This window comes from Myotis nattereri, assembly GCF_964212035.1.
Source record: "Myotis nattereri genome assembly, chromosome: 9".
Taxonomy (NCBI): Eukaryota; Metazoa; Chordata; class Mammalia; order Chiroptera; family Vespertilionidae; genus Myotis; species Myotis nattereri.
The window spans coordinates 83,068,324-83,080,017 of NC_138084.1; positions in this window are offsets into that span (position 1 = coordinate 83,068,324).

Here is an 11,694-nt window from a genome sequence, read left to right on the forward strand (position 1 = left end):
ACAATGATGCTGTTTCACCCCTTTATTTTTGCTGTCTTGCATGGTTTTTGTTCTTTGTAACTGACCTACGCTTGCTTGTGTGGTGGCTCTGCACACCAGCATTTATAGCAGCTTATGTTAATAGATGGAAGGCTTCAGTTTCCCCAAGCTCTGCATAAGAATCTTATTATAATGTCATCTATGGCACCTAATCTTTAAGCCTGTACCCTCATTTTTCTCTAGAGAACCTGCCCTTTCTTATAGGAGTCAATAAACTCTGTCTGTAAATGGCCAGATAGTATTATTTTTAATTAAGACTTTGCAGACTACTCTGTCGGTTCCAACTCAGTTCTGCTATTGTAGCATGAAAATATCTATAAATGACGTGTAAACAAAAGGAATTGATTGTGTTCCAATAAAACTTTATTTATGGCCATTGAAATTTAATTTCAGATAATGTTCATGTGTCATAAAACATTATTCTTCATTTACTTTCAACCACTTAAAAATGTATAAAAAATTTTAGCTCGCAGGCCTTACAAAAACAAGTGGCGGTTTGGACTTGAGTTATGGGCTATAGTTTGCCAAACTCTGTGATCTGTAGAACATGCAATACAAGATTATTATGATCAATTTTTACCTCCTTCTAATTGCAACTGTACAAGCTGTTCTTTTGTATTCTTCTAACCATTTTGAAATAACTTTAAAAAATATTTAGGTGGCCACATCGTATTGTGGATAAGAGCAAGTGCTTGTAGTCAGGCTACCTGCGTTCAAAGGCTGAGTCCGCTATTAATTAGCCATGTGATCAATGGAAAAGTACTGAACTTCTCTAATATCTTCAGTTTCTTCATCAGTAAAGTGAGGATAATAATAGGACCCATCTTATAGGATCATTGTGAAGTTTAAATGTAATAATGTTGGTAGAGTCCCTGGAATATTGCTAATACAGATGTTAAACATTCCACATTTCTTTCCTTGCCAACTTTTTTTAAAATTATTATTCCTTTACTAATTCTAGTGCATCCTTCCCAGAAGCATTTGTTTCTTAACTTATGAATAAGAGACTGAAAGTGCTTCATGGTCAAGTCAGATTGGAAATTTCTGGACTAAACAATGTTCATTCATACCCTTCTCTGTGCTTTTGGTTTGAGGAGAAATACATCAGAATTTCTCCATTATCTAAATGAAGTTTATTTTAAAGCAGCAAAAGGAGAATATAATAACAAATGTTCCCCAACTTATTTGGACATGGAACTCTAAACCTGAGTATCTCAAAACATACTTTGGGAAAAGCTGTCCCAATAGTTCATGGACAATACTTGTCACTTTAATAGTGGTGTTGTTGAGTAAGACTCCCTCCACGTTCTGCATGGAGTAGAGTTCAGTATCTGAAAGAGGAGCCGCACAACAAATGAGAGAAAAAGACACGAGATAATTTTGAAATATTGGGGGACCAGGCGGCAAGTCCCAAAGGACTTATTCTGTGCTCAGGCCTCACCAAGCTTTTATTGATCTGGGATGCACCCATAGCATAGCCCTTAGGCAGGTGACCCCCTAGTAACAAGCAGACTAGCCCATCAGCAAAGATTTACATAATAATAAATGGGGGAGTAGTTTCAGCTACCACTGTCTGGAGAAACAGAGGTGGCGCCTAGCTCTGAGCTTTGCTAGGGCTTCAAAGGCACCCAGCCTTCGGGGGGTTTTGGGGAGTTCTCTGTTTATGCTTATCAGATAGTGAAGGCAATAAACAGTTTCCCACATCTCCCCCTTATTTTTTCTTTAAAAAATAATCAAGTCCCAATTTCAATGTCCAAAAGTTCTGAGTCCATGTTTCAATGTCCAAAAGTTCATGTGTTCATGCCAGCAATGAAATGCTGGTTCTGGATGGTGGACAAATGCAGGTCCAGTCCTCTCTGGTTTGGTCCTGGGCACCCTGCAGCGACGCACAGCTGCTGACTGCTAGCATGGCAAGGCGTCTTCCACCATCTCCATCTCTGAACTGTCTTTCCTGTCTTTGTGGCTGGAGCAGTCCAGTCAGTTTCTCTCTGGTATCCCCTGTTGCAGGAATCCACATGGTCTAGGAGTTGTTCTCTGAAAGTATACAAACATATTCTCGACCAAAGGTTAATAAAGGAAATTTTACTTGGGGAATCCTTTTTATATTTGCCCAAATGATTTTCCTTTGGCTTATTTTGACACCACATATGTTTTTCATGGGTGTCTCACTATTAGCATTATAAACGAAAAAAAAATTTTTTTTCTAAATGTAATTTAGTTACAGGATCTATTTCCTTACATGGTATTCTTCCACTATATTTTTCCACTATCCCCCTTTTTTTTTTATTTAATTAGGAGGCTTCTTGGAAACTTTATAATGCAGTCTAGATAGCTTTAAATATTAATTTTTTGCACAAAAAAATTGAACCTGAACATGCTTAAGGTTCATTGCATGTTAAGCAATTTTACCATGAAATGAAAATTTTGGTTAATACTATATGAATAATTACTTATTTCAAGTTTAGCCAAATTTAATTAATTTGAAAACTTGACAACTCTTTTACTGTCAAATTTAATATCCTAACAATGATCTTAATATACACTGTAAATATTAATTGAAAGGATCACTTTCTGTCCTTGTGAAGGCTCTGAGCATTCCTGTTGTTAGGCTAGATTTAGACATAGGGTCTGTTAGCCAATCCTCCGTTTATCTGGATTCTGATTTCAGCTGGACCAAATCTCTGTTATTTGGTTCCTGATCTGGGCTGGACATGGGAAGCAAGAAGCAGCCATGGGGACAGGAGACCTTCCTCAGAAGGGCCGAGTGTTCAAGCCCGTGCACCATTGGGGGGTGGGTCTGTGCCCCACCTTTGTTGCACCCCAAGTTTTCTCCTACTGGCCCCCAGTTGTGCCTGTCTTAGGTTGCCCCGCTCTGTGGGGTCTTACCCATCGTTGACTACCAACCATCTCTGGGCCAAGTAGGGTGATGTGAGGTTCAGTTCTGTCTCCTTGGTAGCCTATGTCCCTCTGGCCTCCATGCCCAGCAACTGCCTTTGGGTCCCCTCACCTGCTGGCGGGGCCCCGGCATTGATCATAGGGAACCCAGGTTTCTTCTCCAGAGAGGGCCCAGCTTACGCCATTGGGCAAGAGACAGATCCACGGTACCAGCTTTTCATGATCCCAGCTTGAACAGAGAGCTCAGGTAACAGCTGTAGGCAATTGGATTCCTCTTGGCCAAAAAAGTCAAGATAGGTCAATACAGAATGCTTAAGTGCCTTCCCCAGGAGGCCCTCCACACAGTGGAAAGGAATAAATCCCTTCATGTAAAACATTCAAATTCATTTGTAAATTTGTTTGGGATAAATGCACAATATACTGTTGTAAAGCATCAAAAATTATTAATAAAACTTTGTAGAACAATACCATGTAGGAATATTCTTTGCTCTAGGTCATGACAACTTAATTTTAAACTCAAGGTTTGGAATGAGGAACCTAGTTTTCAAAAAAAGAAGAAATTTACAGAAGCAAAGACAGTATGCTATCTAAATTACAGTTTTGGATGAACACATTATCTAGAGTCCTTGGTGACCTAGGTTAAACTTAGGCATGTTATCTGAATTACAGTTTTAACCTGAATTAATTGTTACCATACTTCACTTTACCATGCCCCAGGTGGTCTCTGGGCTGTTGGTTGTCTGGTTTGTCTTCTTTCTGCTGGATTATACTTGGAGAATTTTAACTTAAAAAAGAAAAATCTTTCTTTTTTACACCAAGTAACTTATAGGGTTACTTCTTGGATTTTGATTGATAGTGCCGCAAGGCCATTTATTTCAAGTCAAAGTCATTAAACATTTATGGTGACTGTACTTATTTTCAGATTTGGTATTTTAACAGCAAATCATTAGATTATCCTGTAAATATTAGTGGAAGATATTTCAAAATATTAAAAATTTCTCCTTTTAATTAAATTTAAAATAATGTTTTTAAACAGCATTCCCTTTCGGCTTATGTGCATATACAGAGGGATCATGGAAAGCCTTCAGTAACTTTTTAGAAGAATTTTACTTTACTAGGATTCAATTGCTTACAAAGATTAGTAAATTTAGTAAAGTTTTATTTTGATACACGAGATGCAAATGCTGCTTCACTTCCAGCCTAATTTAAAATGCAGTGGTGAGGAGCTTTTAAATAAAAGACATTGCTAGTTTAAATAAAGACTTTGCTACTAATAAATCAATTCTTTCTTTTATTTGGCAGAAATTCCTTATGCAACCAAGCATATTATATTTTGAAATATTGCACTCGGGAAAAACTTCCAAATACATATCTAATTAAAACATTTTCAACACTTTTTAAACAGTTCTCAACATAATAGGATCTAGTCTTGACCATGGAATCAATTACTCTTAATTTGTTTATGATATATGCATAACTGTGGTTCTACTGAGAATTTAAGATATCTTTTAAAAATGTATCTACAAGCCTTTTAAGAAATATGAGCTCTATTGTCGGCCCTTATAAAGCCAACTGCTTAAAACATTGGTCTATCATACCACTGAAATTATATTAAGACCATGATTGCTAATTTATTAAGCATTAAAAATATCTTCTTAAAAATACTATTAAATACATCTGAGAGGCAAGCACACTTTCTGCCTCATCCGCATTTCCTCAGTAAAACTCCGCCTTAAAACTCCACCCCTGAAATCCCATCCTGCCTCAGTGAGCAGACATTCCTTTTGTGATTGGCTAAATCAGAGGGAGGAGCCATTGCTGTTCCAAGATGGCTGCCCCCAGGGGCGCGGTAAGCCATGCGGCCAACATGGTGGCTGCCAAGTCAGGCAGCTCAACATTGTGGCTGTCTAAACTGTTCTCTGACAGAAAAGATGATTTCCTTATTCTCACAATAAACAAGGGAAGAGCAAACCAAAATCCCTAAAAGATAGATGACCAACATTATATTGCAGACAAGCAGAAATCTCATTAGCTGTTTATACCTTTTATAATTATCTTAAAGAATATCAATCAAATTTAAACTGGTTTTTGTATTAAAAATTTCAGTTGAGATCTTAAAAATTAATCCTCTTTTTTAAATCAGACCAAGAAGTAATATATTTTGAATTCCTAATCATTTAAGAGAAAACACATTTTATTTTTTCAAAAACAAGTTATACATTAGATATTTATTTAATTTTTCCTGATTCAATTTGCACTTTAAACTTTCAGAGCTTTAAATCTTAGTAGCAAATTAAATACTTAGCATTTTTCAAATCAATACTTTTACATTTAAGGATACATTTCAAATAAAATATAAGGCATTTTCAATTAATAGATTAACTTCTATCTTCTAGACTTCATAGTAGGCATACTCAGATCAACATTTCAGTATTATAAATCTCAATACTTTTAGATGATTTGAACTTAAAAGTTTTAAGTTTCCAGCCAATAAGCCTGGCATAGCTGCTTAATTTCAAAATGGACACAATTTTCCTGCTGGGGAAGTCAAGAAGCAAAACCATAGCTATTCACATGTAAACTTGACTATCAACTTCCTGGTGGTACTTGCCTCAGGGCGGGAAATTTCAAAAGAGCTACTTTAAATCGCGTTGGGAAACCTGTCTGCATTTCTTTCTCAGGTTCATCTCCACCATTTTTAAGGCCAAAACAGTCTTGGGTTTTTATTCTGTACACAGCAAAAGGTCAAGTTCAGCTCGAAACTATGCACACTCGTTTTTAAACTGGCCTTTTCCCTTTACATGTGCACAGAAATCCCGGATGCATTTATAAATTTGTAAAAGCTTTAAGTCATTAGCTGGATAAAAAGGAAAAGATGGTGTATTTGTTCCCAAAGTCATGCTTAATTGAAAGAGACATTTTAAGTTTTTCCCTATTTCGCTTTCTAAAGCAATGGCTAGCACCCAAGGTTATCTTAGCTAAAGTTTGGTGTTCCAAACATGTTCTCCGGTAATTTTTAAATAAAACATTAAGTAATCTCATTGTGGGAGAGCTTATAACTGTGCCATTTCCTGCCACCTGCGAATCTCTCCACACCAGAGGCAGACTCGGCAGCAGGGTTTCATTTCTTATTACAGATTTTAGATTCCAAATACAAATTAAGATTTTAATTTGGACAAGAAACCACATTAAGATGACCATGGCACTCTTTTTTTCAGCATGATTTTAAAGAGTACCTTTTAATATTCCAATTTCTTTATAAGTTGGCATTTTTGCATAGGTGATTCTATTAACAGCAAATTAAACATATCAGGATTAGGACATGGAGGTGGAGGGAGCCATGAAGGCCATTCCTCCCATTTTTTTTTCTTTCATTCTGCCCCTCTTAAGGAGTGGAGGGTGCAAGGGGAGGAGATTTATCCTCCTTGATCTCTCCTAAAATCTCTAGGAAATGAAATGCCGTGTTCCTCAAGGGGAAACAATTTTGGGCAAGTTATGATTAACATTTTGGCAAACTTTTAAGATCTAATGTACCTTTTTCAAGAAACCAAGGGTTATGCTCTATAATAACAGGCAAAAACTGTAAAAGATTATCTTCTAAAATTTTAATACTTTAAACATGCAAATCAAAAGTCTATAATACAGTTTCTTACTTTTTTAAAAGCCAAATATACCTTTTTAAAGCCAAATCTACTTTTTTAAAGCCAAATCCTGCCATTTGTTAGGCTGGTTAAGAAAACGTTCCCAGGGTACTTACAGACCCGGGCTTCTGTAGTTGATCCTGGGCATTGTGTGCGGTAGACTTCCCCTCATATTTTTTCGGTGAGTTTTCCACACCTTTTCCGTGAAAACTTCCTTTTCTCGCTCCAGCGAGACCTGCACTTCCAGATTACCCATTGGGTGCCAGATGTCGAGTGAGACTCCTTCATGACCATCGTGGAGTAGGGTTTGGTATCAGAAAGAGGAGCCGAACAACAAATGAGAGAAAAAGACACGAGATAATTTTGAAATATTGGGGGACCAGGTGGCAAGTCCCAAAGGACTTATTCCGTGCTCAGGTATCACCAAGCTTTTATTGATCTGGGATGCACCCATAGCATAACCCTTAGGCAGGTGACCCCTTAGTAACAAGCAGACTAGCCCATCAGCAAGGATTTACATAATAATAAATGGAGGAGTAGTTTCAGCTACCACTGTCTGGACAAGCAGAGGTGGCTCCTACCTCCAAGCTTTGCTAGGGCTTCAAAGGAACCCAGCCTTCGGGGGGTTTTGGGAAGTTCTCTGTCTGTGCTTATCAGATAGTGAAGGCAAGAAACAGTTTCCCACAATTATAGATTTCAGAAATGATTAAAAACTTGTAAGGAACACTTGAAAAAGAAGTAAATAGATTCTTACTACATTTCCTGCGACTTCCAATAATGGAAATTACCAGTGGAAATATGGGAAATGACCAGAAAACATAATATTTACAACTCCGGCCAATTTAGAAAGCGTTTTTACTTGAATTTGCATTCAAATATTAGGAATTCATGTTTATACAGCTCAAAATTTGTGTACAAAGGCTGTAAGTGAGGAATATACTGATAATGTTTAAAATTGAGGCCGAATTTCTCAGGCGTCTTTTGTGTGACTCAGTTAAAATCCTTACGGTTCCAGTACATACTTGTAAGAAATCTCTCTAATTGTGGAAAAACTCTTAAAATACGCAATTAGAGTTTTCAGAAATGATTAAAAACTTGGAAGAAACACTTGTAATAAAAGTAAATAGATTCTTACTACATTTCCTGCCATTTTCAATCACGGAGATTACCAGTGGAAAGCTGGGAAATGACCAGAAAACTGATAATATTTACAACTCCGGCCACTTTAGGGGGCGTTTTCACTTGAATTTGCTTTCAAATATTAGGAATTCTTGTTTATACAGCTCAAAATTTGTGTAGAAGGACTGTAAGTGAGGACTATACAGCTTATGTTTACAATTGAAGCCGAATTACTCAGGCGACTTTTGTGTGAATTAGTTAATATCCTGACAGTTCCAGTACATACATGTTAGAAAACTCTCTAATTGTGGTAAAACTCTAAAAATACGCAATTAGAGTTTCAAGAAATGATTAAAATTTGTAAGAAACTCTTGAAATGGAGGTAAATAGATTCTTACTACATTTCCTGCCATTTTCAATCACAGAGATTATCAGTGGAATCAGGGAAATGAGCAGAAAACTGATAATATTTACAACTCGGGCCACGTTAGGGTGCGTTTTCACATGAATTTACTTTCACATATTAGGAATTCATGTTTATACAGCTCAAAATTTGTGTAGAAAGGCTGTAAGTGAGGACCAATCTGCTTATGTTTATGATTGAGGATGAATTTCTCTGGCTTCTTTTGTGTGACTCAGTTAATTACCTTACGGTTCCAGTACATACTTGTAAGAAAACATTCTAATTGTGGTGAAACTCTTAAAATACGCAATTAGAGTTTCCAGAAATGATTAAAAACTTTTAAGGAACACTTGAAATAGAAGTAAATAGATTCTAACTACACTGCATGCCGTTTTCAATCAGGGAGATTACCAGTGGAAAGAGGGAAAATGAGCAGAAAACTCATAATATTTACAACTCCGGACACTTTAGGGGGGGTTTTCACTTGAATTTGCTTTCACATGTTAGGAATTCATGTTTATACAGCTCAAATTTGTGTACAAAGGCTGTAAGTAAGGACTACACCGCTTATGTTTACCATTGAGGCCGAATTTCTCTAGTGTCTTTTTTGTGAATCAGTTAATAACCTTACGGTTCCAGTACGTACTTGTAAAAAAACTCTGTAATGGTGGTAAAAATCTTAAAATACGCAATTAGAGTTTCAAGAAATGATTAAAAACTTGTAAGAAACTCTTGAAATAGAAGCAAATGGATTCTTACTACATTTCCTGCCGATTTCAATCACGTAGAATACCAGTGAAAAGCTGGGGAATGAGCAGAAAACTAATAATTTTTACAACTCCGGCCACTTTAGGGGACGTTTTGACTTGAATTTGCTTTCACATATTCAGAATTCATGTTTACAATTTAGGTCGAATTTCTCTGACGTGTTTTGTGAGACTCAGTTAAAATCCTGACGGTTCTAGTACATACTTGTAAGAAAACGCTCTAATGGTGGTAAAACTCTTAAAATACGCAATTAGAGTTTCCAGAAATGATTAAAAACTTGGAAGAAACACTGGAAATAAAAGTAAATAGATTCTTGCTACATTTCCTGCCGTTTTTAATCACAGACTTTACCAGTGCAAGCCGTGAAATGACCAGAATACTTACAATATTTACAACTCCGGGCACTTTAAGGAGCATTTTAACGTGAATTTGCTTTCAAATATTAGGAGTTCTTGTTTATACAGCTCAAAATTTGTGTGAAAAGTTTGTAAGTGAGGACTATACTGCTTATGTTTACAAATGAGGCCGAATTACTCTGGAGACTTCTGTATGACTCAGTTAAAATCCTTATGGTTACAGTACATACTTGTAAGAAAACTCTCCAGTAGTGGTAAAACTCTTTAAATACGCAATTTGAGTTTCCCGAAATGATTAAAAACTTGGAAGAAACACTGGAAATAAAAGTAAATAGATTCTTACTACATTTCCTGCCGTTTTTAATCACAGACATTACCAGTGGAAAGACGTGAAATGACCAGAAAACTGATAATATTTACAAGTACGTGCACTTTAGGGAGCATTTTAACGTGAATTTGCTTTCAAATATGAGGAGTTCTTGTTTATACAGCTCAAAATTTGTGTAGAAAGTTTGTCAGTGTGGACTATACTGCTTATGTTTACAATTGAGGCCTAATTTCTCTGGCGACTTTTGTATGACTCAGTTAAAATCCTTACGGTTCCAGTACATACTTGTAAGAAAACTCTCTAATTATCGTAAAACTCTTAAAATACGCAATTTGAGTTTCCAGAAATGATTAAAAACTTGGAAGAAACACTGGAAATAAAAGTAAATAGATTCTTACTACATTTCCTGCCGTTTGTAATCACTGACATTACCAGTGGAAACCCGTGAAATGACAAGAATACATATAATATTTACAACTCCGGCCACTTTAGGAAGCATTTTAATGTGAATTTGCGTTCAAATATGAGGAATTCTTGTTTATACAGCTCAAAATTTGTGTAGAAAGGCTGTAAGTGAGGACTGTACTGCTTATGTTTACAAATGAGGCCGAATTACTCTGGCGACTTCGGTATGACCCAGTTAAAATCCTAATGGTTCCAGTACATAATTGTAAGAAAACTCTCCAATTGTGGTAAAACTCTTAAAATACGCAATTTGAGTATCCAGAAATGATTAAAAACTTGGAAGAATCACTGGAAATAAAAGTAAATAGATTCTTGCTACATTTCCTGCCGTTTTTAATCACAGACATTACCAGTGGAAAGCCGAGAAATGACCAGAAAACTGATGATATTTACAAGTCCGGGCACTTTAGGGAGCATTTTCACTTGAATTTGCTTTCAAATATGAGGAATTCTTGTTTATACAGCTCAAAATTTCTGTAGAAAGGCTGTAAGTGAGGACTATACTGCTTATGTTTACAATTGAGGCCTAATTTCTCTGGTGACTTTTGTATGACTCAGTTAAAATCTAACCGGTTCCTTACATACTTGTAAGAAAACCCTCAATTGTGGTAAAACTCTTAAAATACGCAGTTTGAGTTTCCAGAAATGATTAAAATCTTGGAAGAATCACTGGAAATAAAAGTAAATAGATTCTTACTACATTTCCTGCCATTTTTAATCACAGACATTACCTGTGGATAGCCGTGAAATGACTGTAAAACAGATAATATTTACAAGTCATGGCACTTTAGGGAGCATTTTAACGTGAATTTGCTTTCAAATATGAGGAATTCTTGTTTATACAGCTCAAAATTTCTGTAGAAAGGCTGTAAGTGAGGACTATACTGCTGATGTTTACAATTGAGGCCTAATTTCTCTGGTGTCTTCTGTATGACTCAGTTAAAATCTAACCGGTTCCTGTACATACTTGTAAGAAAACCCCCAATTGTGGTAAAACTCTTAAAATACGCAGTTTGAGTTTCCAGAAATGATTAAAATCTTGGAAGAATCACTGGAAATAAAAGTAAATAGATTCTTACTACATTTCCTGCCGTTTTTAATCGCAGACATTACCAGTGGATAGCCGTGAAATGACCAGAAAACTGATAATATTTACAACTCCGGCCACTGTAGGTAGCGTTTTCACTTGAATTTGCTTTCAAATATGAGGAATTCTTGTTTATACAGCTCAAAATTTGTGTAGAAATGCTGTAAGTGAGGACTATACAGCTTATGTTTACTACTGAGGCCGAATTACTCTGGTTTCGTCTGTGTGACTCAGTTAAAATCCTTACGGTTCCAGTACATACTTGTAAAAAAACTCTCCAATTGTGGTAAAACTCTTAAAATACACTATTTGAGTTTCCCGAAATGATTAAAAACTTGGAAGAATCACTGGAAATAAAAGTAAATAGGTTCTTACTACATTTCCTGGGGTTTTTTTCTCAGACATTACCAGTGGAAAGCCGTGAAATGACCAGAAAACTGATAATATTTAAAAGTACGTGCACTTTAGAGAGCATTTTAACGTGAATTTGCTTTCAAATATTAGGAGTTCTTGTTTATATAGCTCAAAATTTGTGTAAAAATTTGTAAGTGAGGACTATACTGCTTATGTTTACAATTGAGGCCTAATTTCTC